We start from the raw sequence: 9035 nt of genomic DNA on the forward strand, positions 1-9035 counted from the left end.
TGCTGAGCTTCTGGGGTTTATGTTGAACACTGAGTTAGAATGTCTGTGACCTGGAGAGTGTTCATTGTCAACTTGGCAGGCTATAGAACTATCTGTGGGCTTGCCTGTGATGGACTATCTTGATTATGCTCACTGATCTGAGACTAACCATCCTGTGGGTGGTGCCATTCTCTGGGCAGAGGATCTTAGGTGATATAAAATGGTGGAAAGCTAGTTGACCATGCCTTTATCCCTGTTTCCTGATCTGACTGTCCATGCAGTACAACCAATTGCTTCGAGAGCCTGCTACCTTGATTTCCCTGCCATGTGGACTGCTCTTGAACTATGAACCAAAGTAAGCCTGTATTTTATCTGCGTATTTTATTACAACAGAGAAAGAAAAAGAAAAAAATAACCCAACTGTCAAAGAAGAGTTAAACACTCTTCTGTTCTAAGCAAGAAGGGGAAGCTGACTCCTTTGTGGTTTTAAAATGAATGGAAGAAGGAAGGACTGAAAGGCGAAAAGGGATAACCAAGAAGGATACCCATAGATGAGCATTCCACCCTTTCTATATAGAAAGTGCCAAGAGATGACCCAAATAGGCATGCTGAAAAGACTTTTGGAGCAATTAATAAAGGCTCTGAAATGTTTAATGTGTGTCGGGTGACTCTGTTCCTTGTAAAGCCAAATCTCTACCAAGCTACTCAATACATCCTCTGCAAAACTCGGTCTTTATAAAATTCAACCTCTGCATAGTTCATTCTCAGATTCTTCTCCACTCAGTTCAATCCCTTTCTGATTTAATACGTGAATCAATTCAAATTTAATCTAATTCTGACTTCAACTAAATTCTATTCTTCTGATTTCTCTAAACTAAATTTAACTCTACTTACAGATGATCTGGGTGGGTGTAGGGTTTTTTAGACTTTAAAGAGGTCCTATTTGGAATTCCAAGATCTTCATCTTCTGGGCTATAGCAGCATAGACTGAAGAAAAATGTGAATATATTTGTTAGAGATGACTATCGAAATGATTTTTCTGTGACTGCAAAAGTCCTGTGGTAATTTTTATATCAGAGGAACAGAAGTTCCCAATTGATGTGGCACACGATGCTCAAAGCTCTGACCATATGAGGGGCAGGGATCCTTGCGAACTGTTCAGCTCCAAAGTTATCCATGCTAGTGGAAAAATGGCCCCCACCTAAGATGTTATCTCTTCATATCAGGAAAAATAGAAATTACTTTGGTGCTAGCATTGATGCTAAGACCGAAAACCTTCACAGACACCCAAAGGAGTCATCCCAGAATTATATGCTAAATAGTCTTAACTGTGGCATTAAGCAAGTAGAAAAAGAAATTGTTAGCATTAGGAAATGACTGCTAAATGGTACTGATAGTGGCAGGCAGACATTACTTTAGATTGAGCCTTTATATTAGTCCCCAGCAGACCAGATCAAAGAAAATGGAATTCAAGAAATGTGCTTTTCTGGCGAAGACACAGATTGAAAGTTTAAAAATACAGAAATCAATTTATCCAGCAAATGGAACCCAAGGACAAATTAGAGTAACTATTCTGATATCTGCTAAAACAGACTTCAACCCAAAATCACTCAAAAGAGATAATTAGAACCATTATGTGTTGATAAAAGAAAAAATTCCTCAAAAATATATAATAACTGTAATATATATGCAGTAAGCTTGGAGTTTCTAATTTTATATAATGGACACTAATGGTCATAAGAGGTCAGATCGTTATAATAAATAGTAAGTGACCTCAATTCCATTATCATCCAAGCTGAAACATCAACAAAAAAACTTCAGAGTTAATCCATAGCCTAGATGAAATGCACTTAACAAATATCTACAAAATATCCCATGTAATAAATATGGAATGCATATTCTTTTTGCATCCCATAATTTTTTCTCTAAAATAGGTCACATTCTAGGTCACAAAGTAACTCTTAACAATATATCAAAGGATAAAAGTAATTTATTATATCTTATCAGATCACAATACAGTAAAAGTAAGAATCAATAGCCAGAGATACCATAGAAACTACAGTACTATTCTGATGCTGAACAATGATCTTTTGAATGGCCAATGAGTCATTAAAGAAATCAGGAATAATTTCTATCATCAAATGAAAGTAAAAGCACAACTTACCTGGACCTCTGGGGTGCAGCAGATAAAGATCCAAGAGAAATTCATAAATACAAATGTTTTCATTAAAAAATATATTCTAAAAGAGCTCAAATGAATAACCTAATGACGTACCCCAAGCTCTTAGAAAAGCAAGAACAACTCAAACCCTCAAGGAATAGATAACAAAGACTAATAAAGGTCAGGGCAGCAATAAGTGAAACAGAGACTCAATGTGTAACACAGAGACTCAATGAAGCAAAGACATGATAGCTATAGATATAGACTGGGTAGATATAGATATATACACATTACATACACACATACATACATACATACCTATATATACATACATATCAAGCTCTTAGGCAAACAAACCAGAGAACAGCCAAATTAGTAAAATTAGAGGTGAAAAGGGAAAAATTAACATCAAGATTAAAACATTTATAAATATAACAGTTTTCAACCATTCCTTCTGCCTATAGTAAATTATCTATATTCTCATTATCTAGTAAATACTAGGTGTCTTTGTTAGGGTTTCTATTGCTGCAGTGAAACACCATGACCAAAAAGTAAGTTAAGGAGGAAAGGGTTTATTGGGCTTGCACTTCCACAGTACTGTTCATCATTGACAAAAGTCAAGACAGGAATTCAAATCGAGCAGGTTGTTTCTAGAGGCAGGAGCTGACGCAGAGGCCATGGAGGAGAGCTGCTTACTAACTTGCTTTCCATGACTTTTTTATAGAACCCAGGAACACCAGCCTAGGGATGGCACCACCCACAATAGACTGGGCATTCTCAAATCAATCACTAATTAAGAAAATGCCTGACTGCTGGATCATATGCAATCATTTTCTCAATTAAAGTTCCCACCTTTCAGATAGTGCTAGTTTGTGTCAAGTTGACTTAAGACCAGCCAGCACAACAGGTATTCATTTAACCAACTGTTTTGTTTTCAATTATGAACACTGTGTGTGTGTGTGTGTGTGTGTGTGTGTGTGTGTGTGTGTGTGTGTGTACGCATGTGTGTAGTTCCTGTGGAGGCCATAAGAGTTCATCAGATGCCTCAGAGCTGGAGTTGCAGGTAATTGTAAAGCACCTAATATTTGTGCTGGGAACCAAACTTGAGTTCTATGTAAGAACAAAGTGTGTGTGTGTGTGTGTGTGTGTGTGTGTGTGTTCGTTCTTAACCTCTGAATCTTCTGTCAGTTCTATATTCCTTTTTGACTGAGGGTGTGTTTGTCTGTCTGTCTGTCTGTCTGTCTGTCTGTATTGTTTTGATATGTAAGCAATCCTAAAGTACAAATGAGTCTAACTTGCTAGAGAACTCTGGGCAAGAATACACACATGAGAAGAGAGTTCACAAATGACAGTAAAGGTTAGGACACAAACTGCCATCCCTCATCACGTAGGCAGTGTCAGAGCAGCTCAATGAGGATAGGCAGAGATGAAACAGAGGTGACAGAGGATGCCATTCCTTTGGCAGTATTAAAACTAATAAAAGTTGTATAGTGTTGTAAGGCTTGTCCTTGTTGTTTTCTATAGAAATATATTTATGGTTCCTTCTCAACAAATATGTTCATCAGCCCCCAGAAATTCCAGTGTAGGGGGCTGGCGAGATAGATCAGTGGTTAAGAGCGCCAACTGCTCTTCCGAAGGTCCCGAGTTCAAATCCCAGCAACTACATGGTGGCTCACAACAATCTGTAACAAAATCTGATGTCCCCTCTGGAGTGTCTGAAGATAGCTACAGTATACTTACATATAATAAATAAATAAATAAATAAATCTTTTTTAAAAAAAAAAAAAAGGAAATTCCAGTGTAGAGAGCCCTCTCAGCATATCATAAATCTCAACTTGCCAGGACCAAGGGGCCGGAAAGAAAAAGGTCCTCTCAGAATACTAATGTGGACTATTTTAATCATTAAAGCACACACATACAGTAGTATATGTGTGGATGTTCTTAAGACAGATTTAAACACACACACACACACACACACACATCTTCTGGCTTTTGTTTTAGACTATGTGCTGTTCCTTTTCCTTTCTTTTTATTTTGGTTATTGCTTAACTTAAAAAAAAAAAAAGATTTGGGCTAGTGATGGCTCAGAGTTGAAACCACGTACCTCATGCAGAGGACCAGAATTTGGTTCCTGGCACCCACATGTGTTGTTAACAGCTGTCCAACACTCCCTTCTGGCTTCTCTGGGCACTGTACTCACACACACACAACCACACATATATACATAATATATAAAAAAAATTTTAAGTCTTATTTTTTCCACATCAGTTTTAATGGTTATAATGGCTTCCCACAGGAAATTGAGAAGAAAGCGCAAAGATCTTCCCTCTGCAATCCCTCACAGTCTCCCCAGAAGGGTAATTCTGACCCAGGGCGCTACATCAGTTACAACTGGCAATGATATATACATTACAGAGTCATTTCAGTGCCCTAGAAGTCCAGTTACACTACTTCCTATTGGTCAATCAGTTTTATCTTAACAAGAAGAAACTAGGTTTCTAGTCCTGAGGTCTGATGCTGTAAGTTCAACAGAAACCAAAGATTCATCACTGCATATACTAGGTATTCAGAGACCACTGGGATCACCCCTTCTCAGATCGGACACAAGTATTCTCAGGAATAAATTGCCTTTGATTCAAAGAACAAATGAGAGGATAGACTAAACCTGCCTGGAATGACACCCAGGTAATTCGATACGCACATGCTAAACAGTGCATGCACAACACAGGAATGCCAAAAACACATAGAGCCAAGGATCCACAGAGTGGCCCCAGAATAGCTATCACTCCATTGCCAAGGGCTCTGAAATAAGACTAAGAAAGGAACTTTCTTGCTTGAGGTCATCAAAACATTGTTAAAACGAGAACAAGCCTTCCCACAGTGTTCTTTGAAGACCACAGTGTACGCTTAGAAGTGGACGTTTCCTTGGCTGAAAGCCAGTCTCGTTCCTTTCCACTGATCAGATCTCTTGCTGAAGACTGTCTGAAGGGAAAGTGGCCTAGGCATCAGATGACCCAGGAAACTCATCCCTGGAGGTAAAATTGATACCAGTGACCCAACGTTCTGGAGGGCACAGTGAGGAAAGGAAGCACACCCACTTGCCTACCCAGACTCCTTCAGTGCCTGTCAACAGATGGTGAAGATATAGAGCTAAAGGGTAGCATGAAGGTGTGGCCTGTAGGTGTGATCTCAGGTGGACTGTAAGTGTGATCTCAGAGTGGACTGTAGGAGTGACCTCATATTGAGCTGATGGTGTGATCTCAGAGTGGCCTGATAGTGTAGACTCAGAGAGACCTGATAGTGAGACCTCAGAGTGGCCTAAACCATAATGCCTTTGATTGCTCCAGCAAATTCCCAAGTACCAAAAATCTCTGATTTTCCCATTTCAACTCTCTCTTCTTGTTAACTGGAGACAGAATCACCAATAATGTGTGTGGGTTGTTCTTTTTTTCATGCCTTTGTTTACATCTAATGGTGTAGCCTTGTGTTTCAAAAAATATTTTCTCCTTTCCATTACTTTGATGATAAAGATCATTATCACCCCTTCAAAACAAAAATTCTGTACCAAAGCTGGAATACTTCATGAGAGAGAAGGTGCTTCCGTGTTCTTGAGAGCGAACAGTGAAGAGCATGAGTCCCCATTTTCTGGTCTAAGCATGAGATGACAGAAAGTGGGGTCACTCAAACAACTCAGATTGCCCCCGCCCCCTCCCAGAACAATAACACTGGGAGCAGCTTCTGCAGCTCAGAGGAAGCAAGTGTCTCTAATTAGGGAGCAAGAGCAGCTGAGGTAACTATTCTGGCAGCTGAGAAATTGCCTGATTTCTGTTTGTGAAGGTTGCCACCTACTGAGGAGCCTGCAACACTGCACCCGGCCTGAAAGAAAGGGCAGAGGATAAGGAGAAGGCAGGGTGAGGACAATAATACACAGGGGCATGGTGGACGGTGCCCACATGGCACACAGCATAGAGTCATGGTTATGAGAGGGTTCGGGTGGGAAATTGCATGTGGGAGAGGTCTACCTGAGCCTACAGGGCTCCGTGAAGCTTCTCCAAAGGGCTGAGGAGAGAGTGTGAAGCAGAAGTCAGGGGACTCAAACACCGAAGGAAGGAAATAATGGCAGACCCCAGGTGGTGGCAGCACTGGCCATAGAAGACCATTTGCCCTAATAATTTGTATTAAATGATACTTGACCCGGAGGGCTTTTCGAGGATAAATTAGGACACCCCCTCCCCCCAAAAAAGTTGAAGACTCACCAAGGCCTGACAGAAGTGCCCGGCAATTAAGAATCAATGAGCAGGTAAAGATGCCCCTGGGGGAGGCACAGAGAGGTCTTTGTGCTCATAAACACTAGGGAACCTGGAATGTTAAACACACAGGGCTGTTCCTTCAAAGGAAGGGATATACACCCTGCTACCTGCCCAGAGATCTGGAAGCAGACGTAGTTAATAACACGGTGATCTTTGTGCTATATGAGTGAGCTGGGGACCACACCAGACACTCCCCAAAACTCCTATCGTGAGCTTATTTTTCTCAATCTACAGAACTCATCTCTACCGAATGTGTCACAGGTACTTTACAAAGGATTTCAACATAGTCACATCCGATCTTTATTTAGCTTACTTTGTTCTTCAAGGAGGTTTATGTGGGCTTCATTGTGCACATGTAACCAGGAAAGTTTCCACCAAATTGTGCACTGCTTTAATATGCCTAAACTACTCGAGGTCAGATTCCCACAGTTTGGACCAATACCAGCTATTTAGTCGTGCTGAACGAAATTGCATGCTGATCATTACTCTGCTGGATGTGGTGGTTGTAGAGAACACACACACACAATCCAATCAGAAATCTCTGGACAGAGCTGGCTACTGTGACTCACACCTGTGATCCCATGTGTTCAGGATGCTGAGGCAAGAGGATTGAAGTCAATTTCAAGGCCATACTGGACTGCATAGTAAATTCCACGTCAGCCATGAGTGAGAATCCAGTGGCTGTGGCTCCCTCAAGAGCCAGCCCTGTCCCCTAAGACACGAAAGGCAGCAACTGGCCCACAGAAGAATGTCCCCATGTTTCTAGACCATTCTCTTCTTTTAAACATCCCATGTTTCTGTTGCTAACATCAATGGATCGGAGGGGTGGGGAGAAATACTCCTGGGGCCAACAGAGCAGCAGAGAAAGCATGCAAGTGCTAACAAGGACTCCAAACTCCAGGAAGAGCGTGAGGCAAACAAGTTAATCTGGGTGAAAAGAGACAGGCAAGAGCTTTTTACTAAGGAAACCGGGTTTTGGCCAGTACAGTAGTTTATTCAGAAACCTCGGGCCTAGTTCCACTGTGAACAGCCATATTTGTTTGGGCAAGTCACTTCAATTCTTAGTCTCAAAGAGAAGGCCCTGAGCACAATGATAAGAAACAAATGCCCCTATGGTCGTTTCCCAGGGTTTGCCGACACCCATCTTTCAGTCTTGTGCAAGGGAGGGCCCAAGGAAGGGAGGTAAAAGGCAGACAACTAGAAGCTAACTACTGGAGCCTCCCTACGCTGTTCATATGGCTGGTGCTGAACTTTCAGATCCCAAATAGGTCATAGGTTCCACTGTGACACGGACACAAATAAAGACTGAAATGCTTTTAAAACTCTTGGCCAGCGTGCTGGAAGCAGAACCATTACTGTTAGTATTATTTGTGGAAGAAGAGACGCTCTAATGCAAACTGAATTAACAATTCTGCAGGATACATGGTAGTGCACCGGGAACTGTCACTGTTCACATGGGATTCTATAAAGAAGATCAGGGTCTTCTCATATATAATGAAAAAAACAGTCAAAGCACCAATATTTTGGGTTTTGTTTTGCTTCATTTTGTTTTTGTTTTTGTTTTTTGTTGGGGGGGGGGTTGGTTTGTTTGTTTTGCCATCTTGACACAAGCTGGAATTCTCTAGGAAGAGAAACCTCAATTGAAAAAATGGCTCCATCGGATTGCCTGTGGGCAAGTCTTTGGGACATTTTCTTGATTAATGATTGATATGGAGGGCCCAGCTCACTGTGCTCGGTGCCACCCTTAGGCAGCTGGTCCTGGACTATATGAGAAAGTAAAGGGTTGAAAAGCCATGGGGGACAAGCCAGGGGGCAGCACCTGCTTCAGTTCCTGCCTCCAGGTTCCTGCTCTGAGTTCCCACCCGGACTTCCCTTCAAGAGGGATTACAAGCTGTAAATTGCAAAACAACAACAAAAACCTGTGGCATCTTAGCACTGCAATAATAACAAGCCAGGACAGCTACAGTTTGTAGCTGATGGTGGCTGTTCTGCCTGGAAGGGGCCAGAGAAGTATTAGTCTATCGACCCCTCTTTAAAACTCAGGAAACAAACATCAAAATGTTAACACTTACCAGAGATGGATTGTACCCGAGGGCTAGAAGCTCTTGGTCTCAGTTTCCTTTCTCAAATCCCAATGAAAAGCTGCCCAGAGTAGGCAGTCTTTTTCCTGCATGCTTTTGTTAAGGATTCACAAGTCGTTGACTGAGTTTCTGTTGATTCAGCTTGTTTGCATAATTAGGCAGCACAGGTGGGCTCCTGCCTCGGTTTTCCAAACAAGTGTAAACGAATTGCCTACCTCAGATGAGTCCTGGAACAGGAGAGCCTTCAGCTCAGCACAGAAGGACTTGTAAACATGAGGGGAGGAGTCCCACGTCCAAAGAAGAGATCCGAAGAAAAGAAAACGTATTAAAGAAATGGAGAAATGAATAAAACTGAGTTGGTTTGCTGTTTGTCTTATATTGTGTATGGTTGTCAAATTTTCTTTGGTTTATGAGTTTAATATAAATATGGAGAGAAGCTTTCTTCATGGGAGTAAACAGTGCTCTCGTGAGAGAACAAAAGCATGAAATCTCCTGGTTGGAAGG

At 41.5% G+C, this 9035-nt stretch overlaps 1 long non-coding RNA gene across 1 annotated transcript; it reads right to left on the reverse strand.

Moving 5' to 3' along the window:
• Positions 1–890: 890 nt before the first annotated feature.
• Gm46887 lies at positions 891–9035 on the reverse strand. The gene is made up of 3 exons (XR_001784537.1): positions 8523–9035; positions 2144–2151; positions 891–966 (listed from the first exon to the last, which is right to left on the reverse strand). It is a non-coding gene; the product is annotated as a predicted gene, 46887 (long non-coding RNA).

The sequence above is a fragment of the Mus musculus genome, chromosome 4, assembly GCF_000001635.26.
Source record: "Mus musculus strain C57BL/6J chromosome 4, GRCm38.p6 C57BL/6J".
Lineage (NCBI taxonomy): Eukaryota > Metazoa > Chordata > Mammalia > Rodentia > Muridae > Mus > Mus musculus.